The sequence below is a fragment of the Nerophis lumbriciformis genome, linkage group LG28 (assembly GCF_033978685.3).
Source record: "Nerophis lumbriciformis linkage group LG28, RoL_Nlum_v2.1, whole genome shotgun sequence".
In the NCBI taxonomy this organism is placed as follows: Eukaryota; Metazoa; Chordata; class Actinopteri; order Syngnathiformes; family Syngnathidae; genus Nerophis; species Nerophis lumbriciformis.
This window is the reverse complement of record NC_084575.2, coordinates 35,895,567-35,903,952: the sequence shown is the minus strand read 5'-3', so window position 1 is coordinate 35,903,952 and position 8,386 is coordinate 35,895,567.

Genomic DNA, 8,386 nt, shown 5'->3' with positions numbered 1-8,386 from the left:
GCGAGCTTCCGCCTGCAGTACCGCCTGTGACCGCCCGAGGCGCTGTTTCCTCTATATTACACTCATTTACATTACACTCATTTATATTACACTCATCTATATTACACTCACTTACATTACACTCATTTATATTACACTCATCTATATTACACTCATTTATATTGCACTCATTTATATTACACTCATCTATATTACACTCATTTATATTACACTCATTTATTTACATTACACTCATTTATATTACACTCATTTACATTACACTCATTTATATTACACTCATTTACATTACACTCATTTATATTACACTCATTTATATTACACTCATTTATATTACACTCATTTATATTGCACTCATTTATTTACATTACACTCATTTATATTACACTCATTTATATTACACTCATTTACATTACACTCATTTATTTGCATTACACTCATTTATATTACACTCATCTATATTACACTCATTTATATTACACTCATTTATATTACACTCATTTATTTACATTACACTCATTTATATTACACTCATTTATATTACACTCATCTATATTACACTCATTTATATTACACTCATTGATGAAGACGTGTTAGATCACCTGAATACTTTATGAGTTCAACAACTTACATAAACAATAGACAATATACTTTTTATTTTTCTTCTAGTCGATATTTTCGGACAAACGATGGATTTTTTACATAGAAGCAAAAATATTGTCTGACTAAAATACATTTGAAAAGTATTATGAACAAGACGACAATGAACCTTTTTGAGCTAACAATATAGAATAGTTATAGAAGGTTTATTGTAGCTGAGAGGGACAGGATGTAAAATTATTCCAGACAAAAATATATTATAATAGTTTTTAAAATAATATTTATGTTTATTTTGGAAAATATAGTAATTTTGTCTCCAACACACCAGTCCCTAACTATTGGTTTCACAGTAAATACAAACAAAAATAAGAGACGTAAATGTTTTACAGGATGTAACAAAAAAGCAGATAAAACAATATTAAAATACTTCTAAAAATAATTTTTAAACAATTTTTTTATTGTCTTGTCTGGACATTTTTTTACATCATGTCCCTCCAAGTCACAATAAACATCATATGAATATTTTACTAAACTAAACTATAATCGTTTATAAAAAAAATAAAAATAAATTAAACTATTTTATGGTATATTATTGATCTTTTATTTGTTTTTCATTTAAGTTATTTTATTTATTTCCAAACGTTTGAAACAAGACCAAGACAATACTGATCTTTTTTTTCCTCAACCCAACATTCTTCCTCTCTGCGTGGACGCCCTCAAACAAGTAACTTAACAGCCACTAAATACATGATCAGAGCTGACATAAAACCATCAAATGTTTAGTTTGGTGGTGAGTACATGTCGACGCGGTTCAATTTGTTCTACATATCTTTGTAGGAAATGTAAACCTGTATTGATCCAACGGGAAAGAGCCGGAGTCACATGCGCATTGTAAACTGTCAGGTGCAGTACATGCATTCAGCCACTAGATGTCAGTAAATAGCAAGGAGTCTTCGCTGCAGATTCATGTCTAAAATCGACTTTTTTATTTTCTAATTGTTTTTGTCCAGTTTGATACTTGAAAGAGTGTGGTGTAACAGCTGTGCAATACTGTATGAACACCACAGTGAACATTTTTGATTATACATGATTATAATAATTATAACAATGTAAAACATCTGAAGTGTTTTTTATGAGTTTGTGCATTGAAAGGAGAAACATTGTCATCCACTGGCATTTATTAAGTGTTGCCATAGTACTGCCATGCTGAAGCCTCGTAATGAAAAAGTACTTTTCATAGCAGCCATACCATGAAAGCGTGCCCTGCAGAACCTGGTGGTCCATTGTGTCCAAGACCTTTGTCTGGTCTGTGAAAAAATGTGCGATGGTTGCAATTGTTTTTGTGTATTTGCCGTGAATGCGATAGTCCTCGTGACTCAGGATGATCTGGGGGTTGTGGTTAGGGTTAAGGCTATAGGTGTTCCTGGAGTATTTCCTGAGACAACAGCATGGAAACCGATATGCAAAGACTTTGTTGTTGACTTGAGTGAGATGCCTCTGTACTCCGGCGGATGTAGCTCCTGAAGTCTGATTAAATTTTCCTCTTACTAATTGAACAGTACGTTTTCCAACTTGTGTTGATTGACTCGTCCTTCAGCAACTCTTTTGTGACCTTTCAACACAATGGGTTTAGGCCACAGTAGCTTGGACCATAGTTTGCCTTGGTTTGCACTCAAAGACCGTCTTGTGTCTCTAGAGCAGGACAACTCAACGGGTGGGAATGACCAAACCGGAACGCGAGTTCAGTTAAAAAAAACTTGAAATAGGTTCCTAAAATCACTGTAATATAGATTATTTTTGACTAGCTTTGCTTTGAATTAGGTTCTTAAAACCAGCAGGAGGGAGCTTGTGTTGTATGGACAAGACCATTTTTTCTGAATTTTGTAACTCTAACAAAATAAAAAGACAAAAGTCAAAAGTCTACTGTAGACTACACTGACTCTCAGGAATATACAAAATAAGAACAATAATGAAGGGAGAACTTGGACCCTCCAGTCCTTAGCTTTCTGGAAAAGTGACCCCCAAACAGTTTCGTTGAGGAGCCCTGCTCTGGAGTCTGGCTGCTATAGTCTCTGGATTTCCATTGTGTAAAGTGCATTTGTTGCATTTATACATGCACGTTTCTTCCAGTTGTAATCAAAGTGTGCCAAATGGGTTTTATTTTGAAGTTTAAAGATGCTTTTAAATGTTGATTATAAGCACTGGTGGCTTTGCAACTTGAAACGACTATGCCAAGTATCATTTCACCAGACCAAACAGGGTTTATGAAAAATGTACAGTCTTTTTCCAACATGCGACGCCTCCGTGATATGAATTTCTCCCCATCATCCGTGAAGACACCAGAACTGGTGGTTTCCATGCATGCGGAGAAGGCTTTGATAGGGTGGAGTGGAGTTATTTGTTAGGAGTCTTAAAAAGGTTCTGCATTGGGTCTAATGCCATATCTTGGATAGCACTATTATACTCTCACCCTAAAGCATCCGTAAGCACCAATGGGATGAAATCCCAGTATTTTACACCAGGCAGGGGAACCCGTCCGTCAAGGGTGCCCTCTGAGCCCGTTGTTGTTTGCCGTAGCAATTGAATCTCTATCTATTGCATTTAAATCGGCTAGTTTTAGCAAAGGAGAGTCCAGTCCATAGTGGATCTAACATAATAGTGTGAGAGTCCAGTCCATGGTGGATCTAACATAATAGTGTGAGAGTCCAGTCCATAGTGGATCTAACATAATAGTGAGAGTCCAGTCCATAGTGGATCTAACATAATAGTGTGAGAGTCCAGTCCATAGTGGATCTAACATAATAGTGAGAGTCCAGTCCATAGTGGATCTAACATAATAGTGAGAGTCCAGTCCATAGTGGATCTAACATAATAGTGAGAGTCCAGTCCATAGTGGATCTAACATAATAGTGTGAGAGTCCAGTCCATAGTGGATCTAACATAATAGTGTGAGAGTCCAGTCCACAGTGGATCTAACATAATAGTGTGAGAGTCCAGTCCATAGTGGATCTAACATAATAGTGAGAGTCCAGTCCATAGTGGATCTAACATAATAGTAAGAGTCCAGTCCATAGTGGATCTAACATAATAGTGAGAGTCCAGTCCATAGTGGATCTAACATAATAGTGAGAGTCCAGTCCATAGTGGATCTAACATAATAGTGTGAGAGTCCAGTCCATAGTGGATCTAACATAATAGTGAGAGTCCAGTCCATAGTGAATCTAACATAATAGTGTGAGAGTCCAGTCCATAGTGGATCTAACATAATAGTGAGAGTCCAGTCCATAGTGGATCTAACATAATAGTGTGAGAGTCCAGTCCATAGTGGATCTAACATAATAGTGTGAGAGTCCAGTCCATAGTGGATCTATCATAATAGTGTGAGAGTCCAGTCCATAGTGGATCTAACATAATAGTGAGAGTCCAGTCCATAGTGGATCTAACATAATATTGTGAGAGTCCAGTCCATAGTGGATCTAACATAATAGTGTGAGAGTCCAGTCCATAGTGTAGACGCCTTGGTTCCACCATGAAAGGCCACAGGACAGACACAATCCTGTTAAAAGTGCAAAAACTTATTTTTTTTCTATCAACTTCATATTTATACTTTTACTCAACGCGTCACTTACTTGTTTTATCGTCTTGTTCAGCCTGTCTTTGTTACTGATCATCTTACTTTTATAAATAAATGAAATGAAATAAACTGCATTCATGTAATTCTACATGACCAATAATCAATTGGTATTAAAAGTATTTGTACATAGTATTAGAGTACGTGGTTAAAAAGTCTTGTTCTATCCAGGTGGGTCCATTCTGCTCATGTCACTCCAGGTCCATCACTAAGACAAGATGTGTATCAGAGTGACTCATTAGCATATTTACATGTGACACTAATGAGAGGTTGCATGTTGACCCACTTCCCTCTCCTCCTCCCCCAAACGCCTACAGAGCAAGACACAAAGTCTTTTTGCTCACATGATCAAAACTATTCTGACCTGATTTTGTAAGCATCATGTCTCGTGTTGGACGTCACGTACCAGCTGCTTCTGGAAGGTGCGTCTCAGCCCAGGTGGGCTTAGTGAGCCAAGACAAACTCACCTTTCTGCTCCAAATCCAATCATTCAGCGAATGGCGCTGCACTTCACGCCGACTCAAGAGCCTGGAGCAAGATGAGACTGAAGTGTACGCTCCAGTTGTGCTCCCTGGAGATGTGTAATTAGTGCTGCTTTGTGTGTGTGTGTGTGTGTGTGTGTGTGTGTGTGTGTGTGCGTGTGTGTGTGTGTATCACCTTCATGCTTATGGATCCCTCCAGCCTAACTACTTCAGTGTCGCAAAGGCTCAGATTGTGTTGAGTCCTGGCTTTGAGTTTGTGGTCAGGGTCAACAAACACGTGGTTTATTTGTTATGGACATACGTTACATTGGTTTTTCTACAACCCACTTCTGTATGATTGGGCTTTGGCCAAAAGTTTGCCTTGGTTTTGTAATATCTGAGTTGGCCAAACATTGCCAACACAAACTCCTCCTTCTGCCGGTGTATCATTCTGCCATTCTGCAAAGAATCCCCCTCAGTCTCACAATTCTGCTTCTTTTACAGTTGGGACACTACAGAGCTCAGGTGTCAAACTCAAGGCCGGGGGCAAGAAGTGGCCCACCACTTCATTTTATTTGGCCCTGTAACGCCTGGAAATTGTCATGACGTGGACTATGGTGGGGTTTGGCTTCCCGGAATGCAAGCGAACCAGACTGGACATGGCGTGAAGGAATGTTGAATTTATCACTATAAAAAGAACAAACAAGGCGGAGAACAAACTTGGCTAAGAACAAAACCACACTTACTGTGACGTGAAAAAACAAAAACTTACATGGCATGGCATGAAGCATAAACTCTGGTATCAGGAGTAATCAAAAGAAGAATCAGAATCAGAATCAGCTTTATTGTCATTACGCAAGGTAACGAGATTGAGGCCATTCCATACAGTGCGATGTGTGCATGCTAGAAAAACAATGTGCAAATATATAAAAATATAAAAAATGTAGAAGTGCAATGAATATGGTGTGAAATGAATATATACATGAAAAAAAACACAAAAAAAAAACAGGGTGGTTGGTGGAATGGGTTATTGCACCGAAGAGAAGGCAGTTATGAGGGACAATGGGGCAGTCCGTTCAGGATGGTTATGGCCCTGGGGTAGAAGCTGTTCTTTAGCCTGTTTGTTTTGGTTTTAATGCACCTGTAGCGCTTCACAGAGGGCAGCAGGTGGAACAGGTCAGAGCCAGGGTGGGTGCTGTCCTTGATGATGGCACTGGCTCTGTTGAGGCAGCGGGAGGTGTAGATGTCCGTCAGAGAGGGGAGAGGGCGGCCGATGATCTTCTGAGCCGTCTTGACCACTCTTTGCAGCCTCTCCCTGTCTGCTGCAGTGCAGCTGCCGTACCATACCGTAATACAGTAGGTCAGCAGGCTCTCGATGGACGAGCGGTAGAAGGTCAGCAGCAGGTCAGGCTTCAGGTTGTACTTCCCGAGGACTCTAAGGAAGTGTAGCCGCTGCTGAGCCTTCTTGATGATTGATGTGGTGTTGACTGTCCAGGAGAAGTCATTAGAGATGTGGACTCCAAGGTACCTGAAGGTGTGGACCCTCTCTACACGCTCGCCGTTGATGTAGAGGGGGGCAGGGTCGGTGCTGCTCCTCCTGAAGTCGACGATGATCTCTCTGGTCTTGCTGGTGTTGAGAGCGAGGTTGTTCTCCGAAGACCAGGCCGTCAGCTTCAGGACCTCCTCTCTGTAGGCAGCCTCGTCACCCCTGGAGATGAGCCCGACCACTGTGGTATCGTCGGCGAACTTGACGGTAAGGTTGTCACTGTGGGCCGGACTGCAGTCACGGGTGTAAAGGCAGTAGAGGAGGGGGCTCAGCACACAGCCCTGTGGGGAGCCGATGCTCAGCATGCGGGAGGATGAGAGGTAATCAAAAGTATCATGGGGTATCATAAGGTAGCAAGGGTATCAGCGGTAATGTCGCCAGGCTGAATACCTGGCAACTATCGGCTTAAATAGTCTCTTCATTAGTGACAACAGGTGCGTGAGTCCAAAACGTGAAACAGGTGAAAACTAATGGGTTGACATGGTAACCAAACAATGGAGCGTAAACAGGAACTAAAAGCGTCCAAAAACCAACAGAACATAACCAAAACAAAACATGATCACAAAGACATGACAGAAATAATATGTATCGATAAAGTACTGTAACTTTTCTTACTACATGTATTCTTCCTTTCTATTTTGGGAGAAAAAAAAATGTATGTAGTGGCAAATGATGTTAACTTAAATATTGTCTAATTATGCAAAAATATATGATCAAACATTGAAACCATTTTTTTAAATATAAATAAAGACTACTAATAATGATTTCAAAGCAAGTTATACATCAAATTGTGCAATGTAAAAGTAGCAATAGATTTCATGGTCAAATTGTGCAATGTAAAGGTAGCAATAGATTTCATGGTCAAATTGTGAAATTGACTGTGATTTTTACAGCATTTTTCTATAGATGAAAAAAACACAACTTTTTTTTAACTGTAATAAACTGTGGTGCCGTTTTGGCATTTACAGTAATACACAGAAACATCTACACTTGTTGATTTGCGGTAAAAAAAAACAAATAAAAAAAAACTGGCATTTCAGGTGCCAAAATTTTACTGTAAAATTGCAGGGTTTTTTATTTACAGTAAAAAAAAACAAATGTACATTTTACAGTAAAATTCTTTCAACTGAGCTGCCTTTTTTTACCATAAAAAACAGCAGTAGTGTTTTTCCATTTACAGTAATAGACACTACATTTTCAGCTGAAATTATTGCAACTTACCCTATTTTTTTACGCTTTAGTTTTAAAAAAATTTAATAATTAGACGTGTAAAAAAATGGAAAATATGTCAAATATGGGATGTATCGTATTGAAACTGTATTCATGTTTGAAAAAACATCCACAAACCAAACCAACTAATCCATCCATCCATCCATTTTCTACCGCTTGTCCCTTTCGGGGTCGCGGGGGGTGCTGGAGCCTTTCTCATATTAAGAATAATTGCTTTAAATGAAGAATAAAATTGATTCCCTAACTTTCAGGGACATGCTCACACAGAAAATATACCTATTTATAACGTTTACTTCAGGGCAAATAAGTACATGACTAAGGAGGTCCACACGGTGCATGGGTGTTCAAAGTCTGGACTGTGGTCAATTTTCGGCCCACAGCTACAGCATATTGTAAATATAAAGTGAACTTATATATTATTGAGGTGTGTATTTCTTACATACTTAGAAATCATCTTATTTCTGCTTACAACAATCCTGCCATTAGAACAACTTGCAATTTTAGGAGCACATATTTCTTATTTTAAAGAATAATACTACATTTAAAATATGCAATAACATTTTGCTTAATTTAAGCCTTTATTAAAGTAAATAGTATCTCAATTTAGAATAGAATAGAAAGTACTTTATTTATCCCTGGGGGAAATTCAGCACCACAGTTTGCTCACAATAGACAATAAACACTTAGGTATTTTTCACATGTTAATAATATAAATACAATATATTATATCACATGTGAATAATGCTTTATTTATATTATTCACATGTGAATAATGCTGTATTTATATTATTCACATGTGAATAATGCTGTATAATAGACTGTATATATATTAATCACATGTAAATAACGCTGTATAATAGACTGTATTTATATTATTCACATGTTAATAATATATATACAGTCTATTATACAGCATTATTC